The 23,768-nt window shown below is 41.8% G+C and overlaps 1 long non-coding RNA gene across 1 annotated transcript in view; it reads left to right on the forward strand.

Moving 5' to 3' along the window:
* The first annotated feature begins 370 nt into the window (after window positions 1-370).
* The window catches only part of LOC142604010 (uncharacterized), a 29,858-nt gene continuing 6,460 nt past the window's right edge, over window positions 371-23,768 (forward strand). The window contains exons 1-2 of the long non-coding RNA XR_012837906.1: window positions 371-412; window positions 11,027-11,160. This is a non-coding gene — a long non-coding RNA (uncharacterized LOC142604010). The remainder of the gene's footprint in view (window positions 413-11,026; window positions 11,161-23,768) is intronic.

Below are 23,768 nucleotides of genomic sequence, written 5' to 3' on the forward strand. Positions count from 1 at the left end.
TAGCCTCCTTTTGTTTTTATCTGTCATACAAATATCTGCACACAAAGGGACAGACTTACTTCTGTTCTTAGTCTGAAGTATTGAGTGAAAGGTGCTGAGCAGATCTGTGGGATTTGCACTGGCTCGGGATCAAAACTGTATTTGCAAGCAGTCCTTAATGGCATGATGACAGTATCCTTCCCACTTAAAACAAGGGCTCAGACAATATGAACAGATTTCTTCAAAATGCCTAGAAAGGGGAAAGGGAGGGGAGAGGGGAAGGAGAAAAGCAGGATGCCTTATTTTTGAGTCACTGCATCCAGTGTCAGAGCAGCAGAGTCTATATTATTCTGCTTTTTATTTTGGTTCAGCTTGTTCTTTGGAGCATGAGGGATGGTCTAGAGAGGGAAGATGCTGGCTTGGCCGATGCAGGGTAAGCAGTCCAGGGGCTCAGTTCCAAGTGCAAAAATTACAATTTCTCAAATGTTCATTTCTGCACTAACGCAATAGGCATGACTGAGCTGTGCAGTTACATTTAGGCTTTTCCAACTGACAGAGTCTCCATCTGTGTGTGTTGCCCACAGAATCCAGGCCCAGCACATTTGAAGGGTGCTGAGGTGCAGAGCACCCCCAGGCTGTGCTGCCACAGCAGCAGCAAATAAGTTGGAGTGAGTGCTGGAGGAGATGTCTGGCAGGTCATATGAGTATTTTGCAAAACTTTAGATGTAGGAGTGGCAGCATGGGCCAAGTATAACTATATCAGTGTAATGCAGGTACTACGATTACAGGCCAGGCTTTTACCATTGTGCCTGTAAACTGCTCTTTGTGCTTTTATTGTTATGAATGAGGTGAAGCTCTTCTCCCTGGTGAGTATTTTGCCCAGTCCTAGATGTTAGAGTAACTTCCTGCAGAGCAAGCCCAGTTGTGATTTGTAGTGCTGTTTTATTATCTGGACTTGTGGGAGATTGGCATTAGCACACTCGATGGGAAGGCAACATTGGACAAGAAAGAATAGCAGGGTTTTTTTAGCAGGGTAATTTCAGTAGTGGCCACTGCTGTAGCCTGGATCTGATTAAGCCGGCAGAAAACTAAGCTTATTCATTTTCCTTGCCAAGCTTCTAGCTATACTACTTTAACCTTGATATACCAACAGCCATGTCGGGGGGGTGGCACTGCAACTCTAGTGATAAACTGCCTTTTGTACAGTCTGGGTATTAACCCTATCAATGTGTATTTGCAAGACTGTGACTTTGGTGCAGCTGAACTGATCTCAGCATTGGAGGCTTGTTCCTCCAAATTTTTGTCCCTTTCTCCCTCAGCACCAAGCAAGGCCGCTTCTGTACAGAAGCTTTTCCCAAATCTGAGAGGAGAGTTATTTTTCTACTGAGTGTTGTCTTGCTTACCTGTTGATTGATTTAAGATGTTCCTTTGTGTCGCCACTGAACTGTCTAATAGCAGCTTTGGGGGTGGGAAGCCATGTGTGTTCTTTTGCAGCTGTTTTGTACATGAGTGGCTGTTGAAAAGTAGTATGACATTGTTCTTGTAAATGCCTCAGTTTCTGTTCATCAATTCTTGAGTTGCCGCAGCTCAGCGGAGTCAGTTAACTTTTTACGAGACTGTAAGTTTCACTTTCAGGTTCTTGGATTTACTGCTTTTCCCTGACACAGTGAATGGTAGGGCACTTGCTTAAATACAACTGTTGTTCTTGAGTTTTGAAGCAGAAATAGTAATCTTAAATCTTTCTATTTAGTTTAAATAAATAAAAACTTGCTTTCATGAAATAAAAAGATGGACCTCTTCTGATTTCAGTATGCACTTTTTTAAAAAAGACATTTAGAAATATCTACTGTGACATTTTGAAATTGGCTCACAATTTAAGCTAACTTTTGTAGCCTTTTGCTTCCCAGTGGGACATTTCTGAGCAAACCTTGCTTAGTCCCAGGCCCATCTCCTTGTCTTCCTGTTTATAGGTTTAGCCTGATTTATTCTCCTTGAGGGAGTGTATGGAAGTACTAATGTCTTCATAGTTGTGGGAGAAAGCAGGGGGAAAAAACAAGGACAGAAGCAGAGACAAGTTCATGGACAGAAAGCAGTAGATAAGCTTTGAAATAAATAATGAAGCAAAAATGATAAGGTAGGATCAGGAGCAAAGGCTTATTTGAATAGGGACATCCTTGTTCTAGAAAATCATAGAATCATTCAGGTTGGAAAAGACCTTTAAGATCATCAGGTCCAACCATTAACCTAGCACTGCCAAGTCCACCACTAAACCATGTCCCTAAGTGCAGCACCCACACGTCATTTAAATACCTCCAGGGATGGTGACTCAACCACTTCCCTGGGCACCCTGTTCCAATGCTTGACAACCCTTTTGGTGAAGAACTTTTTCCTAGCATCCAATCTAAACCTTCTCTGGTGCAACTTGAGGCCATTTCCTCTTGTCCTATTGCTTGTTACTTGGGAGAAGAGACCAACACCCACCTGGCTACAACCTCCTTTCAGGTAGTTGTACAGAGCGATAAGGTCTCCCCTCAGCCTCCTTTTCTTCAGACTAAACAACCCCAGTTCCCTCAGCTACTCCTCATAAGACTTGTGCTCCAGACCCTTCACCAGCTTTGTTGTTCTTCTCTGGAGGCGCTCCAGCACCTCAATGTCTGTCTTGTAGTGAGGGGCCCAAAACTGAACACAGTATTGAAGGTGCGGCCTCACCAGTATCCAGTATAGGGGGATGATTGCTTCCCTAGTCCTACTGGCCACACTACTTCTGATACAATGGTTGATGAAGAATGGATCACAGGAGACCAAATGCTCCAGATAAATAAATCCATTAGCACCTAACTGTAAGCATTCTACCTCTGCTACACTGACAGCATTAGCCATAATTCAGAACTCTGTTATAATCCTACCCTTAGAATCAGATCCAAGCCCGGCATGCTGTCTGGAGAGTTGCTCAACTCAACACACAGTATTTAAAATCTGTAGAAGTAAAGCCAAAAGTGATCTCTGGAGTTAAGAGCACCTTCAGGGCCCAACAATTGTTCAGCAGAATCACACATTCATGATCACAGTTTTGAATTTAGGAACCCAAATTCTGCTATGATCCCCTTTCATAAACCTGTACTTGTTGCCCTACAGGCTATTTTTTAAAAATGTCTTATAAGAATGGAAACCTCATCCTATGAAAGAAAAGCATGAATGTAAGTTGTGTACCTCTTTCTGATTTATCAAGTGTAAGCTAGGAAAGAGCAAGTATGCATAATATACGGTGAGAGGAAGAAAGATACTATTACTACCCATCTCCATGCTTCAGTTCGTCTCAATTTTAAGGTGGTTTGGAACAAGATGAAATAAATATTTGTATAACATGTAGTTGTGACTGAAGGACAGCAAGCAAGTAGCTAGAGAACTTAAATTTATACTGTAATGCACAATCAACAGCAAGCAGGAAAGGTAATTGTGAATTTCCTTTGTATTCAGGTTTTTTCCTCTTGATAAATTCCTTGTGAATCCCTGGTGAAGATAGGAGCTACAAAATGAGGCAGTCTTTTAAAACTGTACAACACTTCTGGCAGTGATGCATCAGTATTTATGTAAGAATTATTTTACCAGAAGTACAGATGGGGGAGGGAGGGATACATGCTAAATTATTCCCTCACAGAAAAGAAAAAATCAATCCATTCTCATAAATAATATACAAAATTCTCAGCAAGATCTAAATTCAATACACTTAAGATGTCACCATGGTTCTAGGCCTGACTGGCCAAAGAGCTGACTGGGGAAAGGCTTTATTCATTTCAATTGCTGGCAAAATCTGGGTGGACCTGATCACCCTTACTGTCCATCACAGCCTCTGGAGAGAGGATGGTTCATCTCTCTGGATAGGTCTGCAGTAAGACATTTGGAGAGGGCAGAGGGTTGCTGCTACCTACTTACTCTAGGAGATTAAGCAAAGCAGCCGGGTGAATGGACTCTAGTGATAGGTTTTCTACCTTCAACTGAAAGAATGCCAGACTTGTATAAACACAGAAATTGCCTAGTTTAATTCAAGAGTTGATACTGTAGTGGTTTAATTAACACTAAAAGAAGTTTAATGGTCAAAGAGCTTTAGTGTTTAAATTAAAAATGACAGCAGGCCTTGTTTACTGGCATTGGGAGTTTTTAACCCGCAAATCCAATGTTAATTGTCCCATTTTAGATCTGCCTTGCCACTTTTCCTCTGTATTTGCAGAGCAAGATAACTGAGCTACAGGCTGTTATGAAAAGGCCATATAAAATGACAATATATTTAATTGTTTTCTGGATAACTGTCTAAATCAAGACTTGATTACATTCAAATGGCAAAATGTTGAAATTTTGCTTCTCTTGGACTTCAGTGCCTTATCAGAAATTTCATTGATTGCTCCATAGCCTTGTTTCTGATGTTTGCTTTTAATTTCTGTGTTATAATGTTGTAAAAGCATAGGAATTTAAGTCTAGCAGTATAGGGAATGTCTGTAGATACTAGGCCTTCCATCAAGTGTAGTTAGTTTAATGTTTCTACTGATTATGAGACTAACTGTCTGTCATGATAAACTAGGAGCACATGGGCTCCTTAAATGTGTATGTATGTACAAGTGTTCCTCACTGAACCTCCTTTGAGTGCTGGCTTGTTGGGTTTTGGTGGGGTTTTTTATGATTGCTGAAGTAAGTCTCTCTCTATTGGTGCTGCTCCCTAAGTGGTTTATCTATTGTTTATCAACAGAAGTTGTAATACAGCAAGTTAAAGTGATAGGTCATTAATTTTCCAGGGCTAATTAAGAAAGAGACAGGGCGCTCTGCCTCTTGGGTGATGAGTGCAGTGGGAGAGCAGCTAAGCCATTAACAGCAGACATCACAGAACTGCATCTTCTTATTAATTTGTCCTGCATTTCTGAGCTCAAGTCTTGCATAAACTCCTACATAAATGTACTTTGAGCTCCCTCCCTGTTTCAGTATGTAGTGGTCCAGCCTGCTATTGTTGTCATGCACATGTGGGCACACACACGTATACCAAAAAAAACCCAACCCACCAAACACACATTCTCAGCACTCTCCACTTTCTTCACCTACCTTTATTTAGCTTGCTCACAGGGCAGGGAGCAGCATCTCCTGTGCCTGGTTGAAAGCTAAGTAGATGCTCTCTATTGCCTCCCAAATATGGGGTGGGCCATCCCAAACAAATCTAAGTTGAGCTGTTTGTACTTGTTCCTCTGAGATTAGGTGGGTAGAGGAGAATAGAGCAGTTTCCCCTCTCTTTGCAACTGCGGGTCTTCAAAGGGCTGGAGGCAGTGAATAACTCCCGTATTTCAAGCTTTGTAGCAAATTAGATTGGAATTGACCAACCCACTGAAGCCTTCATGGCAGGAATAGGAGGCAGAAGAGGCAGCACAATAACATGAACTTCATTTTTTCAGAAAAATAATGACAAAAAACCAATGCACTTTGGCAAAATTCTGCTATGTACATAAGCAGATGCCTAATTTTCCACTGAAATTTCCTGGCTGTCCCATGGAACCACAATTCTGCCTACACTGTATTTCTCCTCCAGCTGTTTTTCTATCCTAGGCACTCTTTCTAAAGTAAGCTAACAATCCCCCATCCTCCACGCTCCTCTTCTCCCCCCCCCCCCGCCCCCCCCCCCCCCAAAAAAAAGGCAAACAAACCCTGCCTCATCTATTTCTAGATCTGAGTACATTGCGGGTGGCTTTAATACCAAGTGTCCTTTTGTTTAGAAATTCAAGCCTCTTCCTTATCTCCAGGCTGCCAGATCTATGAATAATGGACTTTTTTTCCCTGTACTAGAAATTTTCTTTAAGCTATTCAAACAGACCTTGGCAAATACTCTCTATCAGGCAGTAATTGAATGAAGTCTCGAGTTGCTTGATGCTGCCCCTCCCTTTTCGCCTGAGTTGTAGCCACGGCTTTTTGCCTATAAATAACACAGAGATAGCTAAAAAGGGAAACCTTTTTTGAGAGGTGATATTGTCATCTGGCAGCTACCCAGTTAGGCCCATTGGCTGTAAGTCAGTGCTGAGTTTCCCTGAGAAAAAGAAAGTCTAATGTTAGTTAAAAAAAAAAAAAAGCCACCACAACAACAAAACCCCCAAAACCTCACTGTCTTGTGTTTGCTGTTTAAAGGGAAAGGAACAGAGAAAGTTTTATCTTCCTGTATAAGCAAGCATGGACAGACTTTAATGCTGCAGCTGAAAGCACTTCTCAATCCCTTTTGTCACTAAAGATTATGTAGAGCTGTGGATGGTACTTAAATGGCAGATAGATGAGAGCCAGGCAAACTGGCAGTGGAAACACAGAGTTGTTCTAGGTTTTTGCCTGTGCACTGAGCTCCAAGTGCTGGGAGTAGAAACTTCTCAGTAATCTCTCCATCTGCTTGAGTCTAAACCTGCATCTCCCTTGCCTCTTGCTTCAGCTGCAACACTGCAGTTAAAATGAGAAACCCAGTAGGCCTGAGAGTTTTTTGATGTTTACTTATAGATCTAGGATATGTCTTTCATGCTATTGTAACTGCCTCTGTGCTCAAAAATAATACAGCAGAAAGCTTGTCTGGCTATGTGTGGACCACAAAATATAAATGAGTGTTGGTTTAATGGTTGAAAACATAGCAGGTCAGTTTACTGCCACTAGGTATTTTTACTTGCCCATGCCTAGGAACTGAAGTTGCGCAATAATCTGTTCTGGGTAACCAGGCATCCGTAAAAACCCACTAACTACTTTTCCCACATCTTGTTCTGTTGTTTCCTCAGTTGCATTCATGCTTTTTTTTCTAAAACAGCCTGATCTGATTAGTATTACTTCATCATGTATAAGGGTGTGATATTAGGATCATAACAATAGTGTTTTTAAAGATTCTTGAATTCACAAACTCCTAACTAGAGTGATCACAATGACTTTGTGAAAATGGCTTCCTTTCATCTTAAAATATTAAAAGATGAAGTACCAAAGTTAGTTACTACTTAGCTGGATTTTATTTTTTTTTCCCCTCTTCTCTGCCTAGATATAATGCAATGGTATTAGCACTCAAACAGCCATAGTTTATATATGAGTTTGACACCTTCTCTGGCCTCTCTTTATTACATGGAAGCTTACCTTGGATTTTCAATTAGATGTTACCATAGGTATACTCAAATTATTTTTTTAAATTCTTTTGAAAAATACGGAGGAACCAAATAGCACAAACCCACTCTCCATTTCAGAAAGGATCCCAGCCTGAAAATAACTTTGGGTTTTGTATTTTGGATGTAGCAAAGACCTCATTGTAAACTTAGGTAATTGTTTCTGTGCTCCAGGAAAGATGAGAAAATTGAAAAAAAAGAAACAAACTTGGAATTAAACATTAAGTTGATGGTTAGGCTGTAATCAGATTTGAGCATAGTCAAATAGTAATCCTTGTTTGAACTTGAACTCCTTGTTTGCTGCCCCATATTAAAATTCAGAACTCTGAAGGTAAATAAGGTGACATTAAGCATTTGCATTAAAATCCTATCAGTATATCCATATGATGATTTGTGGCCCAGTACCTTCAAACCCTTAATGAGTTCTGTAAAGCTCACCTCCAATTCCCCCTTCCATACATCTTGCCCTTAATATGAAGGCAGCCTTACATCAACTGCAGATGTTTCTATGCAGTCAAGGATCCAAGTGCTGTAGGGGTTTTCTGATTACAACAGATTTCTGATAACATGTAACTAGAATCAATGCACAAAAGCTGCTACTGGGGAACAAGGAGGCCTATAACCCATACAACAGAAGCGCCTATATGAGTGGTTATATTTGACTAGAGGGTGATCCAGGCTAGCCAGAGCTATATGAGCTGCCACCTCATTTCTCCCATCTCGGTCATCTTTTGACTCTACCAAAGCCATTCATAGTCTGAACACATATATCTTGAACACAGCAGGAAGGTGTACTCTAGGTTCTCTTATACCGTATTTTCCTAAAGCACTTCTGGTTTGCACCAGGATAGGGGGAGAAGGATCAGAACTTAGGTGAACTGGAAGAAGGAAATAATAGACTGGGATGAGACAGATCTAGAGAAAGGTTGGCTCATCCTCATATTTTGCTTGGGCTGCCACTTGGCATTTGAGCTAGAGGTTTACAGTGTTAGTATAATTGAAGGAGACTTACAGTGTTGATGGATATCTGGTGTGGATGTATGTATGTGAATAGGCCTTAGCAGTAAGGAATATATTCAGCAGAGACTTTGTTAATGTAAAAATACAGAAGTTTTCATTATTTCAAAATTAAATCATTGCTGCTGCTTCCTCCTTTCCAGTTAATATCACCAAAACTCCCTAGGACATGTTTCCCGAAGGACTATCCACTTTCTGTTTCTGCTAATTGTTTTCATTCCATGAAATAAGCAGATAATTACTTGCTCAACTGAAGCATTTAGAAACACTAAAGTAGTATCTGATTCATCAGAAGGTGAAATTTGCTTTTCTTAATTGCCATTAGGTGATAAAATGTGACTGTATAGGCTTTATAACCAAATTCCCAGTCCATGATAAGCAAATGTGACAAGGCCAGGGAATAGTTGGAATTTTATAGTCTTTTCCTGGAATAAGGAAATAGATTTCTTTGTTAAAGCTGGCACAGCTCAGGATTTTGTAATGGTGCATGATGCTGCAAGGACAATACTGAAGCATGCAGTTACAATACTGAAGCATGCAATTACATTTTAGGAATACAAAGCCCTGGCTGTTAAATGGAAATTGTAAGCTAGGAGCAACACTTGATTATAATAAGGAAAGGGACAAAAATAAGCCACATTTTCTGTAACTTCCCATCAAGTCACTAGAATGAAGCCCATAACAGAGAAATTTTACTTTGTGTAAAGCAATGTAGGAGCATTCCCTTTGATGTTACCACAATCCCTGTCCAGAGAGAGAGACATCACCTGCTCATTTTAGGGGCTGAGCTCAGTGTAAGCATTATGACTGGGGGAGGAGAAAGGTTCCTGTTCTTCACAAAATAAAGTGCTTTGTGTATGTTACAGTCTCCTTCAGGATCCTTCTGGCTCTGATAAGCTTCTGTGTCTGTTGGGGGGTGAATCTTCCTCCTGTGAGCATTCTCTGGGCTCTGACTGCCCTTTAGAAGCCACACAGATGCTCACGAGCTGTAATTGCACTTCCAGATGTAATTGGGAGGTGGGAAGAAGAGAGCGATGAATTTTTAGGCAGGGGCCAATTTTCTATTTTTTTTCTGTTTATTTTAGGTATCGGAAGTAAGCCAACAGAAATCACAGAGAGTAATGCAAAGGATGTTTCTCAAATTGCTTTTTAGGGGAGAGGGAGGAAATCATGCCAGAAAGACTGCTGGAGAGTAGAGAACACAAGCCAGTTCAGCCTATATAAATGAGATATGTGTATCTGCACAGCTTTCTTTTCAACAAAGCATTTTAGCAACAGCTGACTAGAGGAAAACTTCTGCAAGAAGACAGAGGGCAGTAGGATGGGGCAGAATGATCAGGAGACCAATAAGCTCAGAAAGCTACTGAGAGAGGCTTTGAGAGCATTTCCTATAACTTCTCAAAGAAGGCTTACCTGCCTCATCCAGCATACCACAGTCTAGCTGAGCTCTAAGCTATGCAGTGAAATACCATTGAGGAAACACTAACCAAATACTATCTCAATGAATTTAAATTTGAAGTACATCCCAAGACGGTTATTTTGGAGATAAATAATAAGACTAGAGTCCATGAGAGGTATGACAACATCCCTTATAGATCTTATAAAACTCTTTGTATGTATGAGCAATCTGTTATGTAAGCTTATGTTTCTCCATCATATAATGTGTAAGGTTTATATAGTCCTAATAGCTGGATAACTTTGGTTCAGGCAAGCGCAGGGTAGAAAGTTATCAGTCAAAACTGTTAAAAATTTATTTGACTGTCATCTAGGACAGTTTTACTCTCCTTAAACTTCTTCCTTCAGTAGATTCACTGAAAAAAATTAACCTACTTCTAATAATCTCTTGAGTAGAAACTGGTGGATAGAAACTACTAAGCAAAGTTAGTGGGCAGCCTGTTGCAGATTGTATCTTGTTGTAAACTTGGTATTCTATATTGCATTATCAGGAAGGAGCCTTTGAGCATGGCAGCAGAGGTCTAGCTTCTATTAAAGTCCACAGAAAATTTCCCATCTAGCTTTAGTTTAGATTATGCTAAACACCATTACACTATCTGAGGGAAGTCTTGTGAAATCAACAGGAGTTGCTTCCTCCTGACTTAATGGGAGCTACAGTATCTTGTTAAAGAAATCAGTGCAAACTGTGTAGTTCATGCTAAGCTAAGGTTTATGTGGTTTGAAATTATCTGTGCTGACCATAGTGCGTCACCACACAGCTGAACACTGTAGAGCCTGCGACGATGTTTGGGTTCAGCACATTGCACAGTGAATTAGTGCAGGCTAAGGCTCATGATGCTGTTTCTCTATTGTACAGTATCTTGATGATCCTCTAACTGCTATCTCTCATACTATGGCTAGTCTATTAACTTGCTTCAAAACCAGCCTGTCTGTGGCCATTCTTCTGCATTTAGTCCTTTATTAAGTCACTGATTAAACAACTAGGAGACTGTTCATCGTAAGACAGACAATGAGCTGTTGCTGCAGAAAATAACTGTGTGGAACCACCTCCAAGATGCAGGATGCCCATCAGTATCAGATTGAAAGTAAATGGCAGAAGATTCATAGTTACCAAAACAAGTCCAAAACTTCATTGAGTAATAGTTGAAAGAAATATTAACTGTACCATACAAAAATATTTGGGCTCTATCATTGCTGGAAACATGTATTATATAGCAGCTATGTGGGAAATTAAAGCAGTCCATAATGAATGGGTTCCTCACAGTATCTGTGTGTCTCTGATAAGAGAGATCTCTATCTATAGCAGGTCTGGAGGTGTACAGCACTCTCAGTGCTTTACATTAGATCCACCTTTACTGATGTTCTTAAAGTAAATTTGTCTTAGGCAAGCTTTTTTCATTCTTAGCATCTGTCTTGTTTCTTTACAGTTCATCATATGACTGAATGAGTTCTTATCTCCTGGGAAGAGAAAATTTCACTGCAGTTCAGACATCTTCATAACATAGTAGTATACAGCAGATTCAGAGTTGCCATGTCCTACCAACCCAAGAGACTTCAGCCAGTAAGTGTGTTTGTTATTATATATTACACTACGAGTGGTATGAAACATGATTCACTAGGGGTTTTTTTATGTTGCCTGAGTGCCTGCAGGATATTGCCATCTTCTTAAATCAGTTGCCTTTCTCAATTCTGCCTTCATCTACTTCTAATGGAAGTCACACAACATAGGAGTTTCTGTTTGTAAAAAAGTCTGTTGCAATGAGAATTAAAAAATCTGCTAGTCCCAGCCATAGCATTTGTCCACAGATTTTCTGTTCTTTGTCTTTAGGATGGTTTGATGCTGTGCTATATAGAAATGTGATTGTTATGGTTGATAAAGTAAATACATATATAAATAAGATGTTTTCAGGTGGATGTGAAATTAGTTTCAGTTTCTATTACTTTGTGCTTTTGGATTCTGCCCTTGCCAGGCATGAAGTTTTTAAATACTGAATTGAAAGCAGAGCTCAAATTGCTATTCTTTAGCTTATGGACTTCTACTTGTACATGAAAATGAGCTTTTTTAAGTTCATGGAGATATAGTTCCACTACTTGGTTCCAGCTAAGACAGAAATTTGTTCAGACATGATGGAATCTGAATGAAAAAATTCTTTACTTAGAATATGTTCAAATGTAGCTGTAAGGCTTACAACCGCTGATAAGCAGAGTAGGCATAAGAATGTTTGTGCTGGTGTTACTTACTGGGTGATATTGTTACCACAGAATGGCACTGTTTGAGGTTGGAAGGGACCTTTGGAGGTCAGCCGGTTCAACCCTCCTACTCAAGCAGCGACACTTAGAGCCAGTTGCCCACAACCATGTCCAGACAGCTTTTGAATATCTCCAAGGATGGAGACTCCACAACCTCTCTGGGCAACCTATGCCAGTGCTCAGCCACCCTTCTGGTAAAAAAGTGTTTCCTGATACTCAGAGTGAACATCCTGTATTTCAGTTGGTGTCCATTGCCTGTAGTCCTGTCACTGGGCACCACTGAAAAGAGCCTTGCTCCATCTTCTTTGCACCCACCCTTAAGGTATTTTTATATATATATATTAATAAGATCCCCTGAGCCTTCTCTTCTAGAGTGAATAGTCCCAGCTTTCTCAGACTTTCCTCACAGGAGAGATGCTCCAGTTCCTTAATCATCTTTGTGGCCCTTCACTGGGATCTCTCCAGTATGTCCGTGTCTTTCTTGTACTGGGGACATCAGAAATGGACACCAGTACTGAGCAGAGAGGAAGGATCACCTCCCTTTACCCGCTGGCAATGTTTTCTCTAATGCAGCCTGGGATACAAATTCACCTTCTTTCCCACAAGGGCACATCACTGGCTCATGTTCAACTTGGTGTCCACCAGGACCCCCAGGTTCTTTTCTGCAAAGCTGCTTTCCAGCTGAGTGACCTCAGCATATACTGGTGCATGGGGTTGTTCCTTCCCAGGTACAGGACTTTGCACTTCTCCTCTCCTTGTTGAACTGCATGAGGTTCCTGCCAGCCCAATTATCCAGTCTGTTGAGGTGCTTGTGACTGGCAGCACAACCCTCTGGCATATCAGCCATTCTTCCCAGTTTGTGTCATCTGCACACTTGCTGAGGGTGCACTCTGCCCCATCATGCAGATCATTAATGAAGTTATTAAACACTCTGGACCCAATATTGATGCCTGGGGTACACCACTAGTTGCTGGCCTCCAACTAGGCTTCATGCTAGTTTTCAGTCCATTTCAAGGTCAGCGCATCCAGCCTGTACATCAATAGCTTCTCAGTGAGGATCTTGTGGGAGATAGTGTTGAAAGCCTTACTGAAGTCTAGGTAGACAATATCCACTGCTCTCCCCTCATCTACTAAGGCAGTCATTTCCTCATAGAAGGTTATCAAGTTGGTCAAGCATGACTTCCCCTTGGTAAATCTAAGGGGATTCTTACACGCTGCATTTCTTTGAACAAGTGCAGAGACTTGGTAAGATATATTGTGATGTTATTGTTGGGAAAAGGAGAGCAGGAACAGTTTTCTGACTAAGAATCTGGAGTCTGATCCTGACTGACATTACCATGTGGGAAACAGACATTTTTGCCAGGCTGGGTTTTTTGAAAGGAGATAGTTCAGGTGTCTGTGTGAGGTATGAACTATTTACATTAGTAAAATAGATTATACTTTCAGTTTATGCTATGCCTTTGTCACCATTTTCTGTCCTAAATACAAGCCGGTGTCTGAAAACCTGACTTCTACAGCTTCCCATACTAGCATCACTGGTACCAAAATTGATTGTGGTCTCTGAAGAAAAAAAGGGAATTTAAGGCTGTGTCCTCGAACTGAGGAAGCAAAGACTCAAATTGTTTAGAAACATATGGGAATCAGACAGCCCCTGACTGACTTTCCTGCAGGAGGCAGCATTTTTCTCCTCCCAGTACAGCAACAGGAGAGATATTTTGTGTCTTTATCACTGCTGCCCCTTGATGCTTGCCACAGTGCCACCTGCACAGCCACAGCACGCTCCTTCACCCTGGTGTCTTCATCTTCCACTTCCCATTTCCCCACATCAGAGACCTTCTGCCTCAGTCAAATATTAATAACGACCACATTTCTATTAAAACCATTGTTGGTTTTTAAGAAGTGCTTGAAGGAACCATAGAAAATTCTGATCACTTCTCAGAAATGAGACTGAATTGCAGAAATGTCTTCGGTGGAATCATTTATTGGTGTGCTGCAGCATCAGTGCAGCCACCACGGCCATGGAGGGGATGTAAGGACAGAGAATTGCATAGCTGTGGGAACACTATGCTGTATCGAGTTGCACCACACAAAACAAGTAGCTGCATTTTACAAGGCTCCTTGCTATGGTTTACTTTATAGCAGCTCAAATGTGTAACCTGAAACATTTATTTTATTAATTAAACTTTCTGAAGGAAAGGATGAGAATTCACTGGGGAAATTTTTTAACATCCTACTCCCAAAAGGTAATAAGTTTTCTGCAACTAAACTTCGGTTAGACAGCAAGGTGTAGAGATGTACAGAGAAACATGAGGCATGGTGACACTCTCCCAAGCTAAATAATAATAATTTAGCTCTCCCAAGCTAAATAATTTTGCTGGAAAGCAACTTCAGAAGCAAGTTTTTCAGCACAGCAGTGCATTATGCAGTGAAAACTGTTCCACAATGCCATGCTTCTGTGCAAGAGCTTCACCTGAAAAGAACTTGCCTTGCAGCTGGAAAATTAAAGCAGCATGGTTTCAAAGAGACAGGGGAAGGTAACTAGAGGGAGGTCAGCTTAAGAGAAGTCTAGGGACCAGGCAAATGCTAATGATAACAGAAGAAAGGTAGTGTTAAAGACAACTGAACATAAGGGCCCTTATGTTTCTGTTACAGCCTGAACCACCAACACTGGCTTTTGGAAGGATCGCTTTGTTTCCTAGTGTCTTATGTACTTGGCCATAAGTGTTGACCTTCACAGGGGCCTCTGGCACAAACCAACAGTTATCTGAAGCAGTGGACTCATGGGACAGCAAAATTATGTTTTGCATGAGCAAGAGTGTGTCTGTGTGTGCAAGGGAGAGGGGAGACCTTCCCTGGCTTCTGGAGGGAGAAGCAATGCTGGCAGTGGGCAGACCCAGCAGTGAGGAGCATGGTGAGAGTCAGAGGAAGGACATTTGCCTCACTTTCTCTTAAGCTGTCTGATGACAGCTTCACTAAGCACATGGTTGGTGCTGGGAAGGAGAAGGGCAGATGGGCGAGGCTGGGCACACAGGCAGAGGGGACCTTTCCTGGGGCAGGAAAGTGGCTCTGTGCCAGTGCCCTCAGTTTCCAGGAAAGGGTGAGCATCTGAGAGTTATTCTGAAGTGCTGCCAGATCCTTGCCAGTGATCAAATGTGGTACTTCATGGGATTATTAGAGGATTTGATTAGCAGGTGCTCTGCTAAAAAGAGATATATTAGTTCAAAATATAAAATACTTATTTGGATTTTATTGGTATATACACAGCACTTTCCAAGACATTTAGATATATCTGCAATGACTAGTGGTTTATTGTGGTATGTGTAGGATGAGCCATGATGTCTGTGTGTTGGTATCAAAAGTACTGATGGCCTATGATTGAGCCTTCCACCCCCAGAAACAAGGGATATGTGACAGCTTAATTGAGAAATTAAACATGCTGGTGGAGATGAAATCCTAGGAATGTTGAGCAGAGGGTCTGAGTAAAAAGGCTGAACCAAAGACAAATCTGGAACTTTGATTATGAGATCTGTCTGTGACTGGTAGAGTGAAGGGTCTTGAGGAACAAAAGCCTGATGATTCATCAAATTACTGACTGGCCTGGAGTGCCTTTGGCTTGCAACGTAACAATAACTTGGGATGTAGTGCAAAACAGTGCATTAATCCCCTCCCTAGTGCCCTCCCTTCAGCAGAAAAAAAGCCAACAATGTCAGTCTTGTTAAGAGAAGCTGCAGAGCATGAGTGACAGGTTAAACAAAGATTACAAAGCAGGTCCTTTGATTTTTGTGCTGCTTCTCTCAAAATCTAGCTGCAGATGGAGGTCAGAGCAAAACATGACTTGCTTCTGAAGAAACCAGCTGTGCGAGAGCTATGGGCCCCCTCCCATCACATGACAGGGGGCCAGCACTGACTCAGCCCCTCTCCTGGGAGCTGGGATTGTTTGCGAGAAGCTCGTCCAGCCATCGCCTAGCCTGGCTGCTCCCATCTGGGAACCTCATCTGAGTACAAATGCTGCAGCTATATTGGTCTTCCAGGCCAGTGAGTTAGATTTATGCCTGTTCTGATCTGCTTGACTTTACTGGAGTTATTTGAGGACGAGTGTGACAGCAGTGTACCTGGCAGAGCTGAACATCAGGTTTGAGGATGAGGGAATAGGGAGATGTGGGAAGAAGGAGGGAAAGTTAGGAAGGAACCTCTTTCCTCCATGTTATCAGGCAGATAGTGACCCCTTTCCCAGACACAGTGGATCAAGGACTGCTAGGATTAATGAGGCTTCTCTTCCTCTACACTTCACAAGTTAAAGCTTTCATTTTGAGGGGTGTACACATAGTGCTATGAGTCATTTTTCCTCATCTTACTATTAGGCACTTATGAATCCACCATACTGACAACGTGTTCTGTACTCTTCTCACTGGTTCAAAGCTTTGACTCTTATTGGCACCTCTTCCGAGCAAGGAAAGTGCTGGCTTTGACTGCCAGGCACACAGCAGTTGCAATTCTTGCCAAAGTGCAGTGTCTGGAGCAGGGCAGAGAGGACGGTTCTGGTTTCACTGTGTGTTGACTGCAATCTACAGGGAACAGTTCATTTGTGGCAGATGCAGAAAAGACCAAAAACTCCCTCTTCCTGTTTCAAATTAAAACTCCAGCTCCATTTCTTTCCTGTATCAAAGCTCAGCAAATGAAGAATTCTGGCCAAGATGCTGATTTTACCCAATGACCACAAATAACAGTAGGAACAATGCACTAGTAGTCCTCTGTGATACTCAGTCCCAAATGACTGTGGCCTCTTCCTTATTTTTAACAAGCTTATTGATGCGCTCCAAACCTCATCCACAGGAATGAAAACAGCATCAGCTTAAATTCAGGTGGTGTGAGCATGAATAACTTCACCTGAAAAAAACAAAATTTGCTTAGATTTCTAAGTATGCTTTACCAGTCAGCTAAATAAACGTTTTTTGCAGAGGAAGGGTGGGGCTTCAACACTCCCCGCCTCCCAACACAAGCACAGATCTCCTGTCATGTGAATGAAATAGGCTTGATGCCCTGGTGATAGAGAACCCAGCTGTTTCAGGATTTTCTCTTGGGTGGGAAGGGACTTTCAAAGCAGTCATGTTTGTGCAGGGATGTATTATGTCAAGAGCAGGGAGAACAACTCGGTGTTTGTCCTGGCATAACAATAACTTGGCATGGGCTCAGTTCTGCTCAGCAGCTTCATTTCTGGGGCCAGCCTGTAAACTCAGGAGGGAAATATCTAATCAGCTGGTCCAACTGCTGTAGGGCAGTTTCTTTTTAAAAACTGCCGTCGAGTTATAACGTGATTTATCTTCTAATGAAATAACATCCCCACCCTTAAATCATAATTTAAGGACAGAGACTCTGGTGAGCCTTTTATAAATAACATTAATAAAATAATTTACATGTGTCATACGACTATGCTGGAGGTTGCTACGGCATTACCCTTATCTTGAGAGGAAGAGGCTGAGACAGGGTTTGAGTGTGTGTGTGGTGTCACACCAGGGAGGTGTGATGCATAAGGGTGTTGATTTGCAGTAGATTTTTTGCATCCCAGTCACCTGAGCTGGAAGAGTTGCAAAGCTCCATAAGCTGAGCTCACGCATAGCAATTTTAAGGGCTGTCTGTGCAGCACTCTTTTTACTTATTTCCTTTTCCAATTAAATTTTAAAAGAAAAAAAAAAAAGTAGAAATTAAGAGAGAACTCACACTGCAAACACTAAATTAGCGAGAATGGTGAAAGCAGGAGTGCCAGGGACACGGAGAGCAGGATACCACAGAGCAAACAAGCTTGAAAAGGAGTCAAGGAACAGGAGGTTTACAACATCCTCTCTCAGTCTTGCTTAAGCCTGCCTGTACACATGATCAGTGAAGGTAACTTGTGACTCTAAGCAGACACCCACAGCAGTATGCTACAGGGCAATAATAAAATTGCTTTCAGCTAATTATCGAAATGGTGTCCTTTGACAGAGTGCCAGTAGTGGGAGGCCCCCCGAGTCACTCGTGCCATGTTTTGCTGACTGTGTTCCAGCAGTGTTCAGGGAAGATTTCCTTGCAGAGCACTAACAGCTGTGCTGGTATATCAGTTGTGCTGCTCCCTGCTCATTTGTGGCTTATTTCTAGGCCTCCTCTTGGGGCCCAGTGTCATCATAACTGATGCATGACTAAGACCTCAAGGTTTAAGAAAAAGGGAACTGGATTTCTCCTCCCAGACTTCGGTTTTAATCCCTGCAGAAACAAAATATTCTTCCCTCCACCCCAAAATACAAAGACTAGCAGCTGAGGATCTGCCAGGTAATAAGTCAAGCCGGGAGCTGATCAGATCACCTGAAGGGATGTTTATGTGTACCAGCTGCAGCAGAGAGAAGGCAGCTCTGCATACACCTGTTAATGGCTTTCCAAGGAAAACAAGGGATCATCAATATCTGGAGGGGCCACCTAAGGAGCAGGATGCTGGCACATCTTTGCCATTTTCTCGGAAGACTTCTCAGAAGAGAGGGCAGAAATAGCAGTTTCCCTTGAAATGAAATTCAAATTCCTATAAATCACATGTTCTAACAGAAAAACTGAAGTAATCCATACGCCTCTCCTACCCATGTTTTCCTCCTTTTTCTTGGTCCATTGTTTTTCAGAGGCCAAGTTGTCCTCAGGCTACTTTTTCTTTGCTTTTTCCTTCAGTTGAATTGATTCTTTGTTTTCTTCTTGGAAACTGCTTCCCTCTTCCTACCCCCGTATTTTTTTTTATGCCCTTTCTCCTTTACTTCTCAAAAAGTGCAGCTGAAAGAGCTGGCACCACCACGCAGTGCCTGCTTCTGGGGTAGGAGAGACCACTGGACACTGAGATGCAGGACAGCAGAGGTGGGATTCCCCTCCCTGGCCATTAGCTACTTACAGCATGGATGTGTGTACCCTAAGCTCTCTGAAATAAGCATTTTGAGGGCACAAATTCCCTAAAGTGTGCTACGTTATTCTAGATTATGCTTTAGGTTGAGATGAAACACACCTAGAGTCTTTAGTGTCTGTATCAATCAATCTATAGATCTATAGACTAAATATAGTCATATAGATGACTATATTTAATCTATACCTCACTCTTTGAGCTCTCTACTTACTTGGGCAAGTCTTTTACCAATCTGAAAAGTGGAATAATATTGTGATTTTACTAAAGACTGTAACTTGGTTAAGTTTTACTTTGGCTACACCAGGATTTGACTTTACGCAGTGCTATTATCCTATGTCACTTTTGCCTTCTTTTTTAACCTTTGGACTCTTTTGCAATAGGAAGTTGTGTCATTTCTTTAATTGGCAAGGGTTGGTCCAACATCTGCAGCCACAGGGATCAGAGCTGGAGTTTAAGACCCCTCTCTTTATAGGCCACAGCTTCCTTCGTTCAGAGAGCAGCTAACCCCTCTCTTCCCAGAGGGCTGCTGCTGTTTTGGGAAAGAGAGCAACAGAGGATGTTGAGTGCTTTCCTCTTTGCTAGCAGGAGTTTCCCGTCCTCACAAGCGGAGGACACTAGTAAGGTTCACTGCATCAAATCAGCCCTCTGAGGCATGGCAGGTAGGAGAGGTGGCAGGCAGCAAACTGGCCAGTGTTTGCTGTTTGGTTCTTGTCTCCTTGAGGGAAGGTGAGGGCAGGTCAGCTGGAAGCATCAACAGGTCACGTAGTGCCTAGAGCACTGCAGCTAGGCAAGAGTACCTGAACTCAGACAAAGTGCAAGGCATGGGTGAAGGGCTGAGCAGAATGCTCAGCAGAAAACCTGCCTGATGCAGTGGCTTTGGCAATGTTATCAGATCTCTCAGTTTCATTATGGATTCATAATATTTAGTGATATAAAATTCTCAGTCTGTTCTCAAAAACAAACAAATCCCCCAAACGAAAACAAATTTTTGTCAAGGAGAAAAAGCTGACAAATACAAACCATAAAGTCTGAGACTCCAGACCAAAAAACCTATTTGCCAGCAGCATCCAAAGTTAACTGTAAAGTTTCACAATTGTACTCAATCCTATCTATTTCTAGGGTCCAATTCAGAGATTTTGAGCATTCCTGAGCCTCCTGTGTTTTGTTGAGTGTTAAGACACATCAAGGTCACCCCATGATATTTTCTCTCTCACTCCTTGCTTTATCCTATTTTTAATTGCATCACAAATCTGAGGTCACCAGATGCAGCTCTGCTTGCTTTTGCACAATTAATAAACTGCAGATTAGCACAATTGAAACTATTCTGCTATTTTCATCCATGTTGACTTTTACTCAACAACATTTATATTCTTCATTTTTTCATCTCACAGCTTTACCAAATTCTTCTTTTGCCATGCAGTTCTAGGTTGCATTCTACCATGCATCATTTTCCCACAGGAACATCCTGATTTTTAAAGGGAAGGACTCTTCATCCTTTGCCTCAGTGATTGATTGGGTTTACAGCCTCTGTAAGTTGAAGTGCTGGTAATGTCCTTGAAAAAACCCCAAGATGTTCAGTTCCACACACGACAGATGAAATAACAGGATATTTGGTTATTAGTTTTCTTACACACTTCTGGCTTTTGGTACAGGATGTACCCAAGGGAAGGATCCTGCTCAGTCATCATTATGATGACAGCTTCATATATCTGCTCACTGTGGAGGCATTTGCAGGGACTCCCTGCTCTTTCACCTCTTCCTGAAAGGCAGCTCTCTTGCTGTGCTGTTTTAGCAATGTGTAATCTAGCTCATGTACATTAGACCACAGGCATGAAAATGGCCTGCACCTGTCAGAGCATCAGCATTTAAATAAGACGTGATGGTTCTGATGATGTGCAGTGTACTGTGGAATAGCGTTTCTAAGCTTGTCAGGTCTGTGGGAACTTTGATCCTTGTTAGCCCAAAGATTTACAACTTTCAAAGTGTACTGCTGGAAAAATCTGATGCTGTAATGATGTGGAAAAAAAAAATGCCAGAGAAAGAACAGCTTCTCAAGGCAAACCCCTTTGGTTACATCTTCTCTCCTTTCACTTCCTTCCCATCACCTGAGCAAAAAAGCAAACACAGAACAGCAAGGACCACAAAAGCAATTGTAGTGCAGAGAAGCTGCTTATTATTCTAGCTCAGCTGACTAGTTCAGTTCTTCCTACTGGTGCATTCAAGCTAAAGGAGAAGCTGATGCAGAAGATAAGTTTTCCATATCCTCAGATTTTTGGCAGTTGCATATACTAAAAATACATACAAGAGAAGAAGACATAGCCTGAAACCAGCAAGGGCTGCCTAAATTTGAGGTTGCAAAGTGACTGTGTTCCTGGTATCATTTGGGAGTGGGCACCAGGACAGGCTGTGTTTGTTAGAGTGCTTTTTCCAGCCACATTTGAGCTTGTAGGTTAACTCCTAATAGTTAGCCCTGCTTGCAGAATTTACTCTGCTCCTACTCACAGATGCCCTTTCTCTATAGAGTCCTTTAACTATGTGGAAGCACACTCTGAATATGAATATAAGTTAACTCCTCCTCTCTATGCTACTAGCAAAGCTGCAGCGGGCATACAGAGGCAGCCTTGAAGTGTTCTGTTCTGAATTGCCAGCTGTTTTTCCCAGGAAACGTTCCTGGAAGAGAACACATCAACAATTTCCTGCAAGACATTTGACTGTAATAATTTAGCACACAGCACATATGATATCTTTAACCTTATCTCTTGAGAGTGCTGTAACATCTAGTAAGCTGATGTTGCCTGCACAGAGTGTACTCTTCTGGCTGAAGTTCTTGTTAGTACCGGCGGAGCTCTACATAACTTGGGAACAATCTGTGTTTCCTGTAAGTCACACTCTGCTGCACGTGCCCCAAAGGCACTTAAACACTAGAAGGTCTATCCCACTAGGACAGGTGGTGGCTACCCAGTGCTTTTTAGTTTCTGGCATTTTCTGGATCACTTTGAAAGAGGACATATACACTGTTGTAAACAGATGTGTAAACAGCTTTGAAGTGGTACCATAAGCCTTTAAGAGAAAGATCAGTTCCATGCTGATGCAGATACACAGCCCTGCAGGCAATGAAGAAAATGTTCTCAGAGTGATAGTGTCTGCCATAATTAGGAGTGGGAGACAGGAGTGAGAAGCATTGAGAAAATTTTGGGGTTCAGGTTGATGCTAGCCAATTAAAGCAAGGTAATCTCCCAGAATGGTTGAGTCTGAAAGTGAAGTACATAGAAAGGTCATTAATAACATGTAAAGGATCTTGCAGCTGCCCAGGATGTGGGAAAATAAACGTGCTTTTTTTTTTTTTCAAAGATCATATCTCGTCTTTAATTCTGCATGTACACAGCCCTTACTTTGTAGTTTAAACAAATTGGTACCAAAAGTTAAAAGGAAGAAGCTGTTCTCAAGGAAAAAGCTGTTCTCAAGCAGAAGCATACTTGCACAAGAGGAGGTATTTATAAGAAGTATGGAGCCATTACCACTCCTTTTAGTTTCCACATCTTGTTCTAGAATAGAGACTGGCGTCCATCTAAAGGCAGAAGTCCTTGTTCATGATTGTAGGGTTATAATGAAGGGAGTCCAGCAGCATCAGACGATTAGAAATGCCCTGAGCTGGACGTGCCTTAGGCTAGAACAGTTAATTCCAACTGGAGTGGAGAGTGGACTCCATATTGGGGCATATACTGGTGTAACTATGTTGGCCAAGTAATTGTAGCACTGTAAAACCAGGCCTGATTAGGCCAAAAGTTAGTGTGGAAATTCATTAGTAGTGGCTGACCTTGTAGAACAGTGTGTGCTTCAACTCCTGGTTCCTGCACAGTTGTCTTTCTGAATTGTTACCTTGTAAGGTTCGTAAGGCTGAAAGTCAAAGACTTAGAAGACAGGAAGAACTTAATGTATTTTTAATGTAGTTAGACTTTTGATATACTCCTATCTTTGAGATGACTAAAATAGTTTAAATGTTTGATTGCTATTTTTCCCCTCAAGGCACAGGGTGGATTTTGGTTTGTTGCTGTGTTAGGCCCAGCTTAAAACCATGGGGAAGGAACGAGACACGAAGCTGTAAGGAGACAAGGCTGAGAGCAGTAAGCTGAAGAAAAAGGGGTGTCCCAGCTGAATGATAAGTTTGTGCTGAAGTCTTTCTTTTTTCACCCACAACTAGATCTCTGACTTGCCCTTTGGCAGTTGGCAGTCTTGTGATTCAAGGAGCAGTTTGGCTTCAGGATAATACTTAAGATCCTAGGATAGATGAAGCCTTTCATAACAAGTTTGATCTCACTGTGGGAGGGCTAATGCCTGCTCTCCACACCTAATATCAATAAAAGAGTAAGATCTATAAACAGTGGATTGTTTGCTCGTGTCATTAGTTTTAGCCTAAAACAATAGCCCATAGCCCTTTACTTCTGAAGATCTGCTGCTGTCATGCATAGGATTCTCTTAATCGACACACAAAGCTATGTGTCCCTGAAACAAACAGCTGCTGCGTATGTGCTACTTGATACTGTTTCTGATGTCAACTAACAGATTTTTAGTCAATCTGTTCCATTCAAATGCAGATCAAGCAGGTAACTACCCTAAGTAGGTACCTTGGTACCATACCATAGTGTAGGTACCTTAGTACCATACCATAGTGTAGGTACCATATAGGTACCTTCTTCGTACCTCCCATAGTATCACCTACTATGATGAAGTCAAGAGCCATGCTGGTCTGCAGCTGCTGTGGAAACCATTCACAGTTTGCACTTGCACACAAGCTCTGCAGTGTTCTGCTCTCCCTAGCAGCAATCTGGGAACTGGACTTAGAGCTACATGTTGTTTCCAGCATATGATCAGAATTGTGCCAAAATCTTTTTTTGTACTTAGAGCTGTAGCTCAGAGCCCCTTCTCCACACCCAATTTTTGAAGGTTGGTTCTTGAAAAAAGAAATGTTTAAAAGGAGAAGAAAATGTTTTGCTACCTATACGACTCTT

This window comes from Balearica regulorum, chromosome 15 (assembly GCF_011004875.1).
Source record: "Balearica regulorum gibbericeps isolate bBalReg1 chromosome 15, bBalReg1.pri, whole genome shotgun sequence".
NCBI classification, from domain to species: Eukaryota; Metazoa; Chordata; class Aves; order Gruiformes; family Gruidae; genus Balearica; species Balearica regulorum.